Below are 19004 nucleotides of genomic sequence, written 5' to 3' on the forward strand. Positions count from 1 at the left end.
ATATTTAGTAGAAGCTCTAAAGTAGCTTGGATATTATTTGAATATCAGGTTACCCTTTTTTAATCAAGCACACAGCACTGTGCAGGTGTGAGGTATGGCCTATTTTCCCTAACTTTTAAACTCTTAAAATTGAGCTTCAAACCAGCAGGAATTCATTTTTTATAAAATGCACCCAGCGTGCACAAGCAGCAAAAGACAAGCAGATAATAATGAAGAGCTGTGTGTTGGATAAATGAGTGACAGTATACAAGGTGACTGCCTGAACTAGCTTGTTTCACTTCCTTAATGGCATGAACATAAAAAGATGCACCTGAAGCACCTGGAAGTTAAATAACCATATGCAGTAATTTAGAAAGACGCTCGATGTTCATCTGATTGATTACAGATTATGCAAAACAACAGCAGAGCAAATGAGACAAAAGTTTGTACTAGAGGAAAATGTTATGACGTACATACACAAATATGACAGAGGCTGCCAGACACTGTCCTTAGATCCTTACATTACACATACTTTATTTTACCACATTTCCAGGGATATGTGCAGTAGAGTTACAAATGTATCAATGAAGAAGGACATGATAATATGTAATAATAGCAATATAAAAGTGCTGCATTGGATGCCGATTCGTCTCAGAATGTAGAGAGTAAATCCCAGGAATGCATTTAAATCTTTTCAGAAAGACTGATGAATGAAATGCAAAGAGATTGCACTGAGCTACAGAAGCTAGTGAAACAGAGGCTAGCAGGACATGATGTCACGACTTCAGCTCTTTATAGATAATGCAGATACAGAATGTGCCAAATTGGAATAAGCGTCGGAAAAGGAACGGCAACTTAAAAAAACATCACAAAAAGTGTCTTCATCAACATTATCCCTGAAAACGAAGATCTTAATGGGTCTAAAACACCTCAGATATTTGATGTCCTACATTTCTGTAAGATAAAAACAAACAGGGACGTTTTGTTCCCTTTCATCAGTAACATTTAGTCATGTTGATTCAAATCGTTATATCTTGGTAATCCACCATTCTTCTTCATTATACTTTAGGCTCCTTTCACAAATGAGTTGGCACGACTAAATATAGCTGTATTTCACAATGTCATCCGGCAGGTGATAACTGTTACTGTGTGTTCCCTAATGACTGGCATTTTAGGCTTGTTTGAGTGAAATTTTCATGATTGGATTTTTTTCCTGCAATATGCTGCAATGTTTTTAACACGGCTGTGAAATTCATCATCACACCTGGCTGTTGGAGTGGCGATAAAACATTATGACATTTGGCTTGTTGGATAATAATTAACTTCTCAAATAGTGTTTGCAGATGGTCATTTTGCTTGTTTCCAAGACAACGCTGTACTTAGTATCAGCTGTCCTTGCAGAGTTAACTCGGTTTATTAAGCATCGAGATGACTTTGACATGAGAGCTTCGCAGTGAAGTGAAAGTTGGTCATGTGATCAGTGTCACATGAATCTCTGGCCAACAAAGAGCAGATGTGTGTGTACAGCTCATATGAAAGTTTAATCTGTGTTTGTGAGCCACATTTGCAGTACCGTGTATGTGTTACATTTACAGCACTGTACAATTTATATGTGTATGTCATATGTGTGTGTAAGATGTTCTGTATCCTCAAGCCTGAAGTGATGCAGATGTGCCCCAGAGAGAGAGAGAGAGAGAGAGAGAGAGAGAGAGACACATGGATAAGGTCACATGGGCTCACCATGTGCTGCTGCATGAGGCCTGGTGAACTGGCTTCACACAACAATCCCCTCACTGTGTGACTGTGCTGATAAAAACAGTGCTCCAAGTGTGCTTCAGTTGTTTGTGTGATTGGTCTCTCTGCTGTTTGTCTGACAGTAAGGATTGACTGCGAAAGGGGAATTATGTGTCTTTTGTCTGAAATTAAACTAAATAATATCGGGGAAGATCTTTCCCTTGATCGTAAAAACACATTTCATAATAATAATTGTAATAGAGTAAAAACATGGGTTAACTTTACGCTGAGATCAGACTACATAATATCAGCCCAAAAGTGTAGTGTAGTGTTTTAAGAAAGCTCAGGACCCAAAAGTAGGACTCAGACAAAGACTCAAAGTTCAAACTATTTATTTCACACACAGATAACAGAGTGGCTTGAGTGTAGACTAAGATCTCACAGTGGTGTCATCTGGTTTGGCAGGCAGTCTTTAATTGACACGGAGTCTAGGCGGGCAGGCAGGTTATCGGCAAATCAATACACGTACGAGTGGAAGTCCAGGCAGACAGACTGGCAGGCAGGTTCATAGGCAGACGGTTCACAGATGAGTATGAGCCTGAGGCACAAGGAGAAACACAGGTTACCAGGATATTCAAAAACTTAAAGCGTGCCAAGCAAACAGCATGCTAACAGCTTGGCCATGTGCCTGTACCACTTATATTAGCTGACAAGCCAGGGAAGAGTAGAGAGGAGAGCCGGGGTTATATACTGCTGGAGCTGGATGATTGGATGGATCACAGGTGTGCAGGAGGCGTGGCGGCAAGGCTTGATTGGTAGTTGGTTGCAGGTGTGTAGGAGAGGGAACGAAGGCCATGCCTAGACCAGATTACACACACACACACACTGATACAGACAGAAACCAACAGGGGACAAACAGGAAACACAAGGGAAGGGTGAGAACAGCTGGAAACACTAGGGATGAGGGAGAGGCAAAGCCGGACCATGACAGCAATGGTTACATGCGCACTAGTATCCTGGTTATGATCGGGTTTTTAGAGTATCCAGGTTATGTGTTGCGCATGTAAACACCCTAACCAGGTTTCTGAACATTCTTTGTTGGTACAGAGCTGGTGGCTGAGATGGTGAGAAATGAAGACACACCCGCAGGCGATCAGAAAATTGGACACTGTCATGATCAAGTAGGCTATACAGGGATATGAATAACCAGGTTTTTCATGTTCCATGAAGATGCCATATACCAAATATGATCAAAAATAGGATGAGTCAAAACCAGGATACTAGTGCATATAAAAACTAGTGGAAGATAATGGATTCTGCATCTTGAACACCTCACAAGGCTCAGACGACAAGATGAGCATGTCAGAATTTTTTGCCTTCTCTCACCTAGTTTGACAGCGTCGGAGACATGCAAAATGACTGTCTATGGCCCCTCCTGACCATTTCAAAAGGCATAAACGTTGGGTAGTCTGATCCTGGCATTAAAGTGAAAGGGGTGAAAGTGCATTTGCTAATGCTAGTGAAAAGAATTTAAAGGAAAAAGTATTAAGCTGATTGGTGTATATAGTTTTGTTCTCCTGTAAAATTTGTAAAATGCGATTTTGCACTCAACACTTGAAAGTCTGTGTGTCTGTGTCTGTCTGCCACTACATGAAGTTTAAATGAGTTTGAAAAAGCTTCAGAAAATGATTTTCTTTGGACAAAATGGATGTATCTTGAACTCTTCACACCTCCTTATATGTCTCAGGAGCAGATTGCCCTTCTGCCCGTTTCTTTGTCCGTCTATCCGCCACTGTATCTCTTCGCTCTTATCTGACTCTAGCTACAATGTCCAGAGAGAAGAGGGGGAGGAAAAATGACTGCAGAGAGATGAGGGAGGTGGGCACAGTCAGAGGCCAAGAGGGACAGAGAAGAAGAAGAGGAGGAGGCAAGTGAAAGGAGAGGAGGGAAGGTCACAGGTGTCTCAAAAGGATGCTGCTGTGAACAACAGCATCTCTGAGTCACAGTATACAGTCTGTGGTAGGAGCTGAGAGAGACAGAAAGAGGTTGATCGATAGAATAACACACAGAGGCTTGCACTTGTAAAAGGTGTACTCCATTAGTCCAGGGTTCTTTCACTGTATTGCTTTTTCAGCAAATATTCCTCTTTTCTCATCAAGAAGGATGAAAATAACAAATTACCTGTTGTAGCATAGTTGTAGTAAGTAGCACAGTTCACCAGCCATTTGTATGTTTTAGTGTACATTTGTATGGTTAATCCACTAGTTTTATATTTTAAACCTGTATTACTTGATTTGTTTGTGAAGCTATAAACAATAACAAGACAAATTATCACTGTTTAAGTTTGATATAGTGAACTTGTTAGCAAACAGTTGCTTAATTATTTACACACTTTGCAGACTCAAAGCAACATTGACATTCATTTGATGTTTTTGTGTCCACCTGATGAATGTAAATATTTACTGTATTTAGCTCTGGTTTAGGTCTTCACCAACTCCTGAGGGAAATATCTGGCTCTTTAGCTGCTAAATGCTCCACTATGTTCACCAGCTAGTTGCTAACTGTGCTAAAAATAGCTCTGTAGAGCTGAGGGAAACTGCAGAGACGGGTAATAATTCTCTGTTTGTTTGTCACTACAAGCGGCACCTTTCACATAGAAGTAGTCATGTGATCCATTGTTATAAAATATATATATATAAAATACTGAGGACAGCTTTAAAGTACTTTTGACTGTAATATTTTACTTCCTTACATTTGCTATATCATTGCACATGTTGTCCTTACTATTGCAACAGTAACTGGCTGATGTTAAACCTGCAGAAACCTGATTGAAATAGTGTATGTTTCGGCCTACTGAAAGAAGAGATGTGTCTCTGCTATTTAGCCAGTCAGTATAATACAATACAATTCAACCACACCACATACTACAGCCATAAAAAATACCATGAAGTTGAATCAACATGTTTCTACCACAGTTTCAACAAAACCTGAACATTATAACCTTCGGGTAGAATTTATTGTTTTATTAGACTGCATTAGTTTTAGCTAGGTGTACCTAATAAACTGGGTGTATTTAGGCTTTTTAAAAAAAATGAAACTATGCTCCTCCAAACAATTAGTTTAACCGGTGCTGTGTAAGTTTAGAATCATTCAGGGCTCTGGCTATGTGTATGCATATTTGTGCTTGTGTGCCTTTGTTGTTTCCCTCAGCTGCTCTGTGGTGTCCTAATGGAGCAGGAATAACAACAGGAGATCATAAACAGCAGCTGTGCCCGGTCAGACCACACAGTGCAGTCTACCAGCACGCTGATCTTATGAAACCCACTCTAAGGTGACAGAGTGCACAGAAAGACACAGACACAGAAAGTGATGAAAGCTACAGGAGTGTGTTTTAAATGTGCATTTTCACAGGTATTTTACTGGATTTTTAGCCACACTAGCGGCAATGCTTCATAGGGGTGGCAATGTCTGTCATTTGGTGGGTTGGTTCAGACAGGAATATCTCTGCAAACACTGAGTGGATTGCCATGAAATTTGGTATAGGTATCCATGGTCCCCTGAGGATGAAGCCTAATTATTCTGGTGATCCCCAGACCTTTCCTGTTACACCACCAGCAGGTCAAGTTTCCACCTATCCTGTGAAATATCTCAACATCTACTCGATAGATTGGCATCAAAGTTGGTACAGATTCCACTGATTCTTGAGACATGGGACAAAACACGTCCAGCAATTTGTATTTAACACAGTGATCCGCTTCAATTTAAGTTAATCATTATAACTCAAGCAGGCGTAAATAGTGCAGTTGTTGGGGACTAGTTTCAACCACAGATTTGGTGAACAAAAGAGTATTTAGCTATATAAACTACAGTGGTCATGGTCATGGTAATGAAGGAATATGTCACCCAGTGTAACGGTGTGGCTCATTGACATGTTATTAATAGTTTTTGGACAATAATGGAGAACTATGGCATTAGGGAATTAGCTATATTAGGCTTGAGAGACAATACTTGTTAGCAGGATCAATTTATTGTTGGTTTCGGTCTCTTCATGGAATTTATTGATAATAAAAAACTATAGAATATCACCAGAGTTATCCTTTAAATATTTACTGTATTTATACTGCCTGTCCTGCTCAGTGATGTTAAGCTTGACAAAGATCTCAGGAGGTGAGATTGAAACATCGATTGGTTAAATTTATTGGGAGCTATTAGTGCAGTGTGTGCATCGTTGGTCTGATTTCTGTCTTTGGTGCACATTTTCAGCGGCATGTCTGACTTACTGTTTTACAGTTTTACATTTTCGCAATTCTTTTACATGCAAAAGGATTGTGTTCTGTTAATTGTTTCCTAATCTGCCTTTAAAACAGGCAAATTTCTTTACACAGCCCATGGGAGGAATCAGAGGAGATGATAAAAAATAGCCTCATCACCCTGCTGGTACTGGCAATAAAAATGTTGGCACAGGCAGCAAAAATGTGTTCAGTATTTGGTTTGTTTAATCTTTAAACATATTTTAATAAGCTTGGCTGGAAAATATGATATCACGGAGGAGTCTTTACTCTTCTACGAAGAGAGTGACAGAAAAAACAGTGATAGAGGGTTAGAAATAGATATAGAGAGGAGGATGAAGGGTTGGGAGAGTTAATCGAAAGCAAAAAAAGAAAGATTCTGCTGATAGGATGGGATTAACTGTCCAAACCAGGCTGTCATGATCAACACAGATCAGGACATGCAGCATTACCATTCGTTGCTTTGACGACAGTAACCAGAGATACCAGTGTTGGTGTTCAGTCACACGGTGAGGTCACCCATTGTCCTGGGAATCAGATCACCAATTACTGCCAGCCCTCTGCAATCTGGTACATTTATACATAAAACTTGGCAATCAAAACCAGTCCACAGTTTCCCAATGGTTTTATAATACAGAGCCAGACTTTCAAAATGTGTTTTTTTAAGTAAATTTGAAGACAAATTAAAGAGATTCTGAAATAAAAGAAATGAGCTAATTAGTGGTGCTATGTAAATAGCGGTTGATGTTTGTCAGATTGCTTTAAGTCTCTCATTTTCGTCCAGCTCAGTCCTTCATGCTGTACATTATATTATAAAAGTAGTCATGTATTTATTAAAATGTGCCACAACGTGATCACAAGAAGCAGATCAATCTACACAATGTGACACATTCCCAATTCTGGTGAAGACAGGAGGTTAAACGACAAGTCGGAGCAGTTCAATAAAGGTCAATAAAGGTCAAACTGACATTTTTTTATTGCATGTAAAAGCACAAACACCACTGATATTAAGGTTATGAGGACTATATCAGTAGTATTTCATGATGCAAGACATGATTTCAATTATATTATATATAATATTCAATTAGATTTTTCAGCGCTGGTGTGAATGGGGTTGACACCGCAAGGTGAGATTAGGAAACTAAAGCCCAAAGTCAGTAGGGAAGGTGTTGGCTGCGTCCGCTGCAGTCCTTGTTCAGTTCAAAGGGAAATGAAAGGTGGCTTCATGATATCCTGTTAGGGCAAAGGAAAATAGATCCAATCAGTAGAGGCTGATCATGACAAAGAAGTGTGTCAAGCAGTATGTCCCAGATATCAGCGTGGGGTGAAGTACAGGTGTTGTTCCTTAGAACAAGATGTATGTTATGGAACCAGGTTATTAAAGAAAGCTGTGCGTTGACATCAGGGTCAGGACAAGTGCCTGGGAAAAGGAAATTACCTTGAAATTTCATGAAAGGGGTGTAATAATTGGGACTATATCTCCAAATCAGAACTACTTATATGCATTTCACCCTGACCACATTGATTTTGTTTCATAGTCACATGTGACTAAGAAATATGTCCTCTTTGAACCACAGTAGGTGCTTTGCGGAGTCTGCGAAAGTGTATGTGTGTGTTGGGATGTCTAAACTTAAAATAAAAAAAAGGTTTTGATAAGAAATTGGCAGATAAAATGCCCTAAAGCAGAAGTAATTGTTGGCACCATGCAGGGATGGAAAATGGACTCCTTGGGCACAGAGAATGGGGGAAATTGCACCATCCTCTTCTCTAAGACCTGCTAATGCTTGCAGGAGAGAAGGGTAGGAAATTGTATAGTATTATTTAAAGGAATAGTTCAACATTATGCACTTTCCTTCTGAGAGTGAGTTGTAACTTGTGGGGAAAAAACACAAGATACATTGAATGAATAATCCAGCTTTAGAGGAGCTGGTAGGTGTATTTTTGAACGTTGAACAGAGCCAGACTAGCTGTATCCCCCTGCCTCCAGGGGGAGGCTAAGCTAAGCTTACTAAGTCCTGACTCCAGCTCTGTACGCACATCTCACTCTTTAAAGAAAGCAAAATGTTGAATTGATCCTTTAAAATAAACTAATATTTGATATGAATGTATTATTTTGTTCTATATCATTTACCTCCTGAAAAGTACAGAAATATCCCTAAAATCAGGAGGCAAAAAATCTAACTGCCCTTTGTGTTGTTTCCTACCTCTCCTCTCCTCTCCTCTCCTCTCCTCTCCTCTCCTCTCCTCTCCTCTCCTCTCCTCTCCTCTCCTCCCATTACCAGATGTGACCTATCACATGCCCCATCTTTCTAATGCATCTCATATCTCCAACAGGGCCATCTCACCAACAAAGTCCAGGCTTTTGCTCTCTCTCTCTCATATACACACACCACGCACACACATACAGTGCCAAAATTAGCTACTGATAACCTCCTCACTATCTGCTGTATCTTAGATGTCTTATAGTCATCTCTATCACTACATGTCCATTCATCACTGTGATGCTTTACGGTGATAGTGAACCAGTGTTGTTATGCATTAAGATTAGAGGACATCACCTTTGTATATGTCATAGTGCAGAACAGTGGGTTTTCACATTTAGAGGTTTTTCCACTTAGATGGTTTTTACTGTGAAGCTGGCTTCATTATTTATTTATATGCTAAACTCAACCCCAGATTAGGACTGACCTACTTATCTTTTTCGTATACCAAAGATTGGCGTTTCCCCTCACTATCTTTCCTCAAGCAGACTACTGTTTCTGCAACCCCTCCCTCCATCCCTCAGCTCTCTTTCTCTTCTTTTTCCTGCCTTCTCATCCCCCTGTTTTGCCTGTATCTCCTGCTCTCCTCTCCTCCCTTCCTCTTTTCCCTTCCTTGATATGCAGACTGTCGTACAGTCACTTCTGTTGCTATGGCGAGGCTGTGGGTGCGAAAAATGGAGGACTGCATCTGCAAGACCACCACAGAAAGACAAAGGCTAGAATAACAATGATGATGATGATAATGATGATGATGATGATGAACAGGAGGAGGTATATACAAAAGCAAAATGTGACAGGACAAGTCTGAGACAGCAGGAGGCGAAGAGAACAACAGGAAGAGGAAGAAAGGATAAATAAAACACGTCAGGTATGAGGTGCAAAAATGAGGAAGGTGTGTGAAACAAGTCTGCGACTGTGAAGGTTAAAGACGACAATTCAGTCTCCCTCACCTGAAAATCTGTGTGAAGAAACTGAATGAGTAGTGCACATGTATACATGTGTACTGGGCAAGCATGTTAAACAGGATGAGGAGGAGGAAAAAGGAGGAAGAGTGTCACACATACTGGTCCTGCTTCTCTTGATGATTCACCAGTGTCATAAAGTTCGTCTTCACGGACTCTGCGGCCTCAGAAATAACCCCCACGTCAGCCCCTCATGTTGTCATGGTAATCTCATCATCTGATTCGTGCTACCCATAGCAATCGGAGGCATCAGGACATCAAAAATGACTGAGAAAAAAAGAGAGAGAGAGTGAGGGAAAGATAAGAGTGGGTGTAGCAGAAAAACGCGTGTTTGAGTCAAAGATATAAAGAGTATGCATACAGTCACATATGCAGCTGCACTGCAGGAAAACTGTATCTCCAAGTGTTAAACTGTCAGAGTGAAATTCAGCCTCTGAAACAAAATGGCATCTCTGTTAGGAGTGGCAATGCAGTTTCTCTGAGGGATTTCTGAAGAACTTCCTAGACAATGAGGTTGGATGTATACTGTCCTGCTCTTCTTTCCTTTGTTTCTGCCCTCAGGTGTGTATATATTCATTTTGTGCAAGTGTGAGTGTGTGTGTATGTGTATAGAGTCTCTGGTCTAGTTGTTAAGGGCCTTTTAAGACATTTCTGTCAGGTGCCTATGTGGGACAAAAACCTCCAGTGGGGCCTTTTTAGATGACCACACACGTATGCACACACAATCATATTCACACACACACACACACACACACACACACACACACACACACACGATGAATTGGAGTGGTACAGCAAGGTCACAGTTTTTTCCAGATGCCATGATGCCCTCCCCAGAAAATTATAAAACAGAGAAAGGGATGAGAAGGGGGATATTTCTTCATAAATGATGAGTTCTCCTTGACCCCAATTATAACAGCAGGATCAGGTGATAATCATTTTTCTTAAAAAAGAAAAAAAGAGTTAGACATCTATTCTACTGTGAGGGTTGCAGGCAAAGAGGAATATTAACTGACTGAATAGTAATGGGGAAAAAAGGCACATTCTTTCACACTGATGCAACAGCTTCTCAAGTGTCCTTGTGCATGACACTCGACAGCAAATGCACTGTCTTTTATTGACAGCAAATCTCAAGTGAATGTCCAAAATATAACTGTTAATATAGGGTTGAAATGGGGTTTACAGGAACAACCACAAAGTCACCTGATATCCAGATATCTCAGTTTTCCAAAAAAGCATAAATGATCCCTTCTTAGAATGAGTTATCATTTTAACTTTAATATTATATCATAATACAAGATATATTATCATAAATATATGTCAGTTTCCAGATAATAGCTCAAAAATACTGGGCTAAGTGCTAGAGGCTGTAATGACCATTACACTCCACAACATGGACGCTAAATGTTGGATAAAACAAACAACATACTGACTGGTTTGCTACTTGAAGAGCGTTGCAAGTGTGTCCTAAGGATGATGCTAGAGGAAAGGTCATATAGGGTCATACAAATCGAAAGGGCAAGAACATGAATTAAATGGAAATCTGTACATTAACTTTTGACATTTATTTTGTACAAAAGTAAATTATTGGCTGACAGTGGCACCAGAACAACAATCGGGGGGTCACTAAACCCACTGGCTTCATCGAAGGACCATGAATATCTGCAGCAGATTTCATGGAAATCTGGCCATTTTGTGCTTCACAAAAGTGTTGGTCAAGGATTAAATGTGACCTGATGATGGCGCTATATGAAAGGTCAGAAAATCACCCACCCCCTCTGGGGACTATGAATATCCACACCAAATTTCATTATAGTCTGGCCAGTGGTTTTTGCAATATCATGCATTGGAGCAAGTGGTGAACCACCTTACTGAATGACAGGGTGACTAACAACATCAATTATTGTACTATAACGTATATTCATACTGGACTATTGCTCCTCTTTAACACTTCTTCTGACATGTAATAACCTCTAAAACAGCAACATCAAACTGATAATCACAGAGAGAAGAATCTCAAACATGATGAAGAAAACGTATACTGCTGATGGAGTCGAGATGGACATGAAAATATGCTAAATTATCAGCTTAGATCATGTTCCGCCGGCCAACTAATCATCGTGTCTTTGTGCCAATCCTTCCCCCTACTTGCATGCAGATTAACTGCTGCTTTATGACCTTTGTTCCACCAAATGCTCCTTACAGATTACAGATCAGGTTGTGTGTTGCTTTGTGCTTTTGGTTTGGAATGCACCTGCTTACAAGCTTAATGTGTGTTTGAGTCTGCACTTTCGTGTTCTTTCTATATATGACACATCTGATTGGACTTCACTGAGAAGTCATTGAGTTCAAAAGATGCTTTAACAGCATCTGTGGTGTGATAAAGTAATTGGCTAACTGCACATCTACTGATTAGAGGGCAGGGATATTATTAATGAAATTAAAATAAATAGATGAACGATAATTTTTTTTGACTTTATATTTTTACTGTCCCGTAGCAAAGAAATGGCCATACAGATGTAATTTCTGAATCGGGTGACTCAGTGACTACAATTACTTTCAGTCTATTAGAATCTCAATGTATTGGGCAAATTGACCTGGTGATGGCACTAGATGAAAATTCAAGTTATCATCAAAGTCTGTGTGGGGAACATTAATGTCTGTACCACATTTCATGGCAATACATTCAATAGTTGCACATTTCATTCTGAACCTAAAATGTCAACCTGCTAATGGCGCTAGAGGAAAAGTCAGGGACTTCACCAAAGTCATTAGGATGCATCGTCTGAGAACGATAAATGTATGGCAATCCATCCAGTAGTTGTTGAGATATTGGTGGTGGACCAACTGATGGACCGTTGGACATTGCCATAGAGTAACACAAACAATATAACTAAGAACATAAAGTTGGGGTTAGTTGGGTACCATCTGAGAGTTAAAGAAGGGAACAAAAGAACATCATGCTCTTTTCCCAAAATGACCAATGACTAGGCTGTTTGCAACATCAACCTGGAAGCCAAACTCCCATTGATGTTGATAAAACTCATGCATCACCTCATGCCTCTATACAACCTCTACTTTAGCGTGTTGAACTGTTTCTGCATTGTTTCGTCATCCCCAGGAATGTTGAGTGATGCTCTTCTTGCAGGAGCAGCGCCATTTATCTTTTCTTTATTTACTGTGGCAGAGAGGTGGCAGGAGAAACAAACACAAGCCAACAGGTATTGTTTGACTATATTCTTTGCCCCAACAAAGGATGATGCCTCTTAAGCAAGAACTCTGTCTGTAAATCACATTTAGTGGTGTTACGAAGAGAATAAAAGCAAATTGTGTTTGGCTTAAGCTTGATATACAAGTTTGTGTAAGTGTTACCAATGCTTGCATCTTTATGAATAGCAATGGTGGTCTAACGGTCAGTCCACCACTTTGGTTCAGACTAAAATATCTCATCAAATATGAGATGGATTGCCAACAAATTTTGTACAGACATCTGTGTTCCCCAGAAGATGAATCCTACTGACTTTGGTGATCCCCTGACTTTTCCTCCAGCACCACCAGGTTGACATTTTTGGTATTTAAAGAAATATCTCCACAACTCTGTTGGATGGATTGCCATGCAATTTGGTACAGACAATCATGTTCCCCACAGGATGAACTGTAATTACTTTGGTAATCCCCTGACTTTCCATATAACGCCATTATCACATCACAGTTTTAATTTGTCCAGTCCATTCCCATCAGCCTCAGCTGTACTTTGTGTTGAGTGCTAATTAGCAAATGTTAGCATGCTAACATGCTAAGAAGGTGAACATGATAAACATTATACCTGCTAAACATAAGCATGTTAGAATGGTCACTGTGAGCATGTGTCTGACATTAGCCTTTATCTCAAAGCAATAAGTACAAGCTCTGCTAGCACAGCTGTAGTTCTACCATGTTTAACAATGTTGGTGGTTAGAAAGTAAAAAATTAAACAGGTATGCAACACCTCTGCAACATTCATGCTAACACTGCATACTAAATTGATTTTCTCCTGAAAAATATCGATACAATGTACTATTTTCTAAATTCACACCAAAGAAGCAAAAGGTTCTAGTTAATTGCCTTTTCACATGATCCTGGTCTCTGTCTCTCCCTCCCTGTGTGTCTGTGTCTGCATGCATGCGTGCGTGTGTGTGTGTGTGTGTGTGTGTTGGTGGTGGTTAAATGGCTGCCTACAACTTGGCAGAACTCTGTTTAGACCTCGCTATGCATCTCAATGACAGCAGGCACACTGCAGAATGAGTCAAACACTGTGTCAACACTGGGAGAGCATTCAGACTCATGACTGGCTCTGGGTTTGAGTTGCTGAATGCTAAGGTGTGTGTGTGTGTGTGTGTGTGTGAGTGAATGTGAAAGAGAGTGAGAGTGGCCTATCTTTCTAAATCTCCTCAAATAAAAGATGGACTTTTAATGTACAGTGTGTCTAATCAGGTCAGAGGACACTGGAACCTTCTTTGTTTTACAAACAACAGATGCACTGACTGGCAAAAGGCAATGATACTATGTTTCTGTGACCTATGTGTTATTCTGCACCTGTGTTGTTCTGGTGACCTGAATGCCTGGTGTCATTATGAGTAATTACATGTTTGAAAAAAATGGCATGATGACTCACACGGCTTGTTATAGGCTAAGGTATGACAATAAGCAGCATGGACAGCGAAAGTGTCTGTGGGTGGGTGGGTGTGCACACAGAATAATATATAACTCTTTTTGCATTCACAACTGCGAGCTGTTGGGTCACATTATATCTTTGTTTGTTACTCCCAGTGGAAAATCTTTCATGACTTTAATAGTAAACTTTTGGAGACTCCAAGACAATCAATTTTCTATTAATAAAACTTTAAAGCTACAGTAGACAAGATTTTAGTGGTCGGCCTAAATCATAAAGTGGGGCTGCTGTAAAAAAGTGTCTCTAAAGAGATTTGCCTTGTTTACCAAAATGAATTGATGTGTTGGTTACATACTCTCGTTCTTGCTATATGTCAAGTATGTAACATATAAGAAGTTAGAAGTGAAATAAAGACTGTTGACACATGAGCATGCAGTGTGCCATTTTTTGACATCACATTACATGATTCCTGGATATTTAAATGCAGCTTTTTCAAACTTTTTTTCCAACTCTTGCTGCATTTGAGACACTTACACGTAATATTATCATCCTTATTTTTTGCAGAAAAATCTCCACTTGTATTGCTGCACACACGACATCCTCATTCATTATGTGTTTGATTATTTTCAGCCAACCCTCATTTTGTAGTATGTGTCGCTATGTCGCTAAAATAAGCTCCACTAGGTATTGTTCCAGTATCACTGAATTCAAAGGCAGATTTTCTCTGCTGAGTTACATCTTATAAAAATCCTGTGAAACAATTACTCAGCAGAAATTCCCAGAATATAACAGCCTCGTTTTCATCCACCATCCTTACTGTGGCTCTATGTATACTAGCTCACTGTTATTGTATTTTAACTGTGAGTTAGACACATGAATGTATTATAAAAAGTGGTGTTCCAAGATAGCGCCCATTCATTCCAGCAAAAATTGCTCACCCAGTGCAAATGCCAGAAAAGTTTTCTGTCCTCCTGGTTTACTTCCTTGTTCCTGCACATGCAGACTAGTAAACAGACAGCAAAGCTGACTCACCACACCTTATCCAGTTCTCTTAAAGAGGCACTCCACCAATTTTACACATGAAGTTCAGTTAACTCATCATGAGTAGTTCTACACAGCCTCTCTTCTTTTATTGATCTGTTTCTAATAAGCCCCCCAACTTTATAAAAGTGCAATACTACTACCCCTTTAATACGTCCCAAAAAAAATTCTCCCTGACAAAGATTGAAACTGGTCGGCGTTTTAACCAATATGCCCGACTAAATAAAGGCTTTTAATAAAACTCCTCTCCTTGCTCTGCCTAAGAGAATGTCTGAAGAATGTCCTCTTTCCTGAAAAAAATCTTTAGGCCCATAGCATGTGCGTTCCTTCTCCTCCTCCAGAGTCAATCTCAGACTGAGCAGGTGGACTGCCAAATGGCACAGAAATAATGCTATTACAGCTGACTCTTATGACTCTTACATTTATATTGGAAACAACGGCTCAAATTGTGATAACACAAAGAGTAATTTCTTTCATTGTTTTTAACTGATTTTTGGCCACTTGGGAGCAGTGGAAACAAGCCATGAACACAGCACTGACATAATATCACTTTTTAAGTTGTTATGGGGAATCTGTTAGCAAACAGTTGCCAACAGATACGGAGCAACATTAGCATTCATTTGGAGTTGTGTTTGTGTCCATCTGATGAATGTAAGTCCAATATTAACTCTTCTTTTAGCTCTGTTTTTGGTCTCTGCCAACACATGAGGGAAATATCTTTCTAAATCTCCACTTTGTTCACCAACTAGTTCACCAACTTTGCCTTTCTGTGGTTTGGTGCTGAGCAGGTTGCAGACAGCTGGTTTATCAGAGCTTTTTTTTTTACTGATGACAGCTGCTTGTTGCGTCTGAAAATGACACTATGAGAGTGGTGGGAGTGAACCAGATCAATAAAATAGAGATGAGATGAAAGACGTTAAAACGCCCCGTAGAGTTGAGGGAAACTGCAGTCGGGTGATGATTCTCTAAATAATATATATGATTATATACAGTAGTTCTCAATGTATTCATCAATACTAACGAACCATTTCGCATACAAGCAGTCATGTGATCAATTGTTAATATAAAAATATGGATTATAGCTATTTTTGAAGCTTTCTCTTTTATGATGGATATGTGTAACAAAAAGTGACCTGCATATTTTAACTGTTGCCACTATGCCAAATCACTGCACCATCCAGCTCTCTTCTGGGTGCATGGTTAGACCATGTTATAGAAATTTGCAGAGTTCTCTTTGACCCTGTAGTCATTGCTTACCAGATTCTTAAAAGCTCCTGAGCAAATCAAGCCAAACTGAGCGAGGGATTTGACTCGCTGTCACAAAAGGTACGATATAGACTTAACATACAGTGTAATCTTATGATCAAAACCAGTGACTTAAACATGCCAACCCGTAATCCCCAAAGCATGTGACACCCTCATTTTCTAAGAGAAGAGAATCAAAATACAAATTCATGATAAAAGCAGCAAACAGTTGAATATAGAATAGAGGTGACGACAAGCTGAGTACTGCATGGTTGTCATCGAGGTGGCCGTGGTTGACTTGGCAACCAAATCTCTGTGGGGTTGTTGGGATAGAAACAGACTGATCATTATTAAGATTTTTTTTTTTTAACACTGGCGTCTATTTATCTCCATGTAAGTATATTTGTGTGTTTGAGTGAGTGTGTTTTTGCATAGATTGCAATCGCTGCATAGAAATGTCAAAAACTACACTTTATGTACAGGCTAAATAACATTGTTCAATGCAGCTCAGCTTGGGTGTTTATTCAGGTAAGGAACCCACAAGTCCAGCATATAGGAAATGATATTTATGATGCTGGACTTGTGGGTTGCTTACATGAACATACATCCATAGTTCTACAAGTCATGTTTTTTTCTGTGTAAAATAGTTTGCTGTATATTATCATCATCATTCAGTGGGTGCTTGTTGTTACAGTGAAAGCCTGAAGGACATTGTAGCATGACAGCAATGCAGCTATCCATTTTAGTTCCTTTGCCTCCTCCTCCTCCACCTCTCCTCCTCCTCCTCTTTCTCCCCCGCCTGCTAATCATCTGTGCTTCTCTCTTCCCATCCTCCTCAACACTGTCATCCTCCTCCTCCTCCTCCTCATCTCACTCTCTTTCTCTCTTTCCCTTGACTCATCATCCCTGTCCTCCCTTCCTCTCTATCGTCCTTCTCCTTTTGTTTGAGATACAGGGCCCTGGGGGCTCAAGGCTGCAGTAAAACAAGTTTGATGGATTCAATATGATGAAAGTCCTTGACCAAAATTTCAGCAATGTAATGGAAACATGCTGTTAAGTAGTATAGTGTATAGCAGAGCACATACGATCCTTTTTTCTTCAAAATTTAGTTGGTTAGAGTTGATGAGTGCAGAGAGGAAGACCTACTCTACCATTCATACTTCTGTCAAAGCTCCATCAAACTCTTAATTTGAAAGATTTCTGAGCTTGCGACTAGGGCAGGTGTGTGCATGTGTGTGTATGTACATGTGGGGGTGGTATGGGTGGACCTCTATGATGTCAGGGAGTGAGTGTGATGAGGCTGTGTCTGTGAGGTTGTAAATGTTTGATGGGGTTTGATCCTGCCATCTGTCCACCACTGCTGGCTAAGAGGAAGAGCAAAGCAGAGAGACTGGGTTACAATAGACAGCGCGAACGCTGACAGTGATGAAAAAGAAAGATAAAAATGTTAGAATGTCATTGTGTAAGTAGCATTACAGAGAGACTGACCACCCATCTTTGAATGTATGATTAAATTAAGATTTAGGATGGTAAGCCTATATATGGAATGTCTGCATGACATACATATGACAAATATATAATGTAGTATTGTAAATACCCAAATGCACCTATTACATGTTCCCTCACTGTAGAATATCATTATCATGTACTCATCTAACTTAGTCAAATCAACTCACTTCTGCAAACCATATAACTCTACAAAGCTATGGTGGCTGGATATAGCTATAATAAATAAACAATTTAGGTGTTTAGCAAACTAACAAACTAAGTATAATTACTTGCAAAGAAAGCAGGATCACTTTGGAATGACAGATACAGCATATAGACTTTACTCCGACTGATGTTTTGGCAACAGTTTGCCCTTTTCAGAGCTTAAAGGAAATGCATGACAACATTATGTATATTTATTGCTTCTGGATGTGTAAAATGATATTTATGAAGTAACCAAACACATTGAATAGAAACAATTCATATATTTATATAAAATATAAAAATATCAATAAAAATAACAAGGTAAACTTCCCCCACTACTAAAAGTAGAGTAAGCAGAAATTGATCGTTACGGCCTAATAATTGCTACCTGTGCATGAGGAGTTCATGGCAATCCATCCAGTAGTTAGGTAGTGGACTGCCAGACAGACCGACATTGCCCTCCCCAGAGCCATGCCGCAAGGATGGTCAAAAAATTTAAATAGTGAAAGAGAAGAAAGAATACTGTGACATTTGCTATCAATTTATCTTCTTTAAAATGTTCTTCTGAGGACAGCATTGCAGATGATCAAAGAATATGCTTAACAGTTTGTTATGGATTTTGTGTATTGATTGTTGGGTGCCATGATGTTCATGATTAATGTATGTTTACACAATGCACACGTTACATGTTTCTGTGTTTGTGATGAATGTATGATGAGCAGATAAAATGCGCTTTTGTTTGAGCCTTCACAACCCGTTAACCCCCCCCCCCGAAGAGTCACGTTGCTGTGTGCCTCCCATGAACCCAGACTGGCTGAACTCCCAGCCAGTGCAATTTTAACAAATTGATCATCTATGTGTTGTACTCCAATCAATGGCTCTAGCTACCAATGGGCCAGATTGTGAACTCTGCAAACTGAGGTCAATAAACACAACAGATCCTGGGGGGCGTCAGATAAATCTCTTTACTGAAGGCTTCCGTCTCGCACTGTTGCTCACTGGAAAGGTCACAAAGTCTTTCCGCTTGATAATAATGCTAACACAGCTCGTACAGCAATCATCACCCGCCCAGGATTAATTAAATGAAATTAAAATCTGTAAACTCCTGTGACCTCCTGTGCATCTGTGACCTTCCCTTTACAGTAACCCT

General features: G+C 39.8%; 2 long non-coding RNA genes across 4 annotated transcripts; both read right to left on the minus strand.

Moving 5' to 3' along the window:
* Positions 1 to 2088: 2088 nt before the first annotated feature.
* LOC122888057 lies at positions 2089 to 18326 on the minus strand. Of its 3 annotated transcripts, none has more exons than XR_006380642.1 (4): positions 14815 to 18326; positions 9328 to 9492; positions 6455 to 6529; positions 2089 to 2598 (listed from the first exon to the last, which is right to left on the minus strand). It is a non-coding gene; the product is annotated as an uncharacterized LOC122888057 (long non-coding RNA). The 3 variants fall into 3 exon arrangements; XR_006380643.1 differs by having other exon boundaries at positions 2089 to 2571; positions 14815 to 18325; XR_006380644.1 differs by lacking the exon at positions 6455 to 6529 and having other exon boundaries at positions 2089 to 2571; positions 14815 to 15886.
* LOC122888059 lies at positions 6961 to 9330 on the minus strand. The gene is made up of 2 exons (XR_006380646.1): positions 9214 to 9330; positions 6961 to 7235 (listed from the first exon to the last, which is right to left on the minus strand). It is a non-coding gene; the product is annotated as an uncharacterized LOC122888059 (long non-coding RNA).
* Positions 18327 to 19004: the final 678 nt, after the last annotated feature.

This window comes from Siniperca chuatsi, linkage group LG14 (assembly GCF_020085105.1).
Source record: "Siniperca chuatsi isolate FFG_IHB_CAS linkage group LG14, ASM2008510v1, whole genome shotgun sequence".
NCBI classification, from domain to species: Eukaryota; Metazoa; Chordata; class Actinopteri; order Centrarchiformes; family Sinipercidae; genus Siniperca; species Siniperca chuatsi.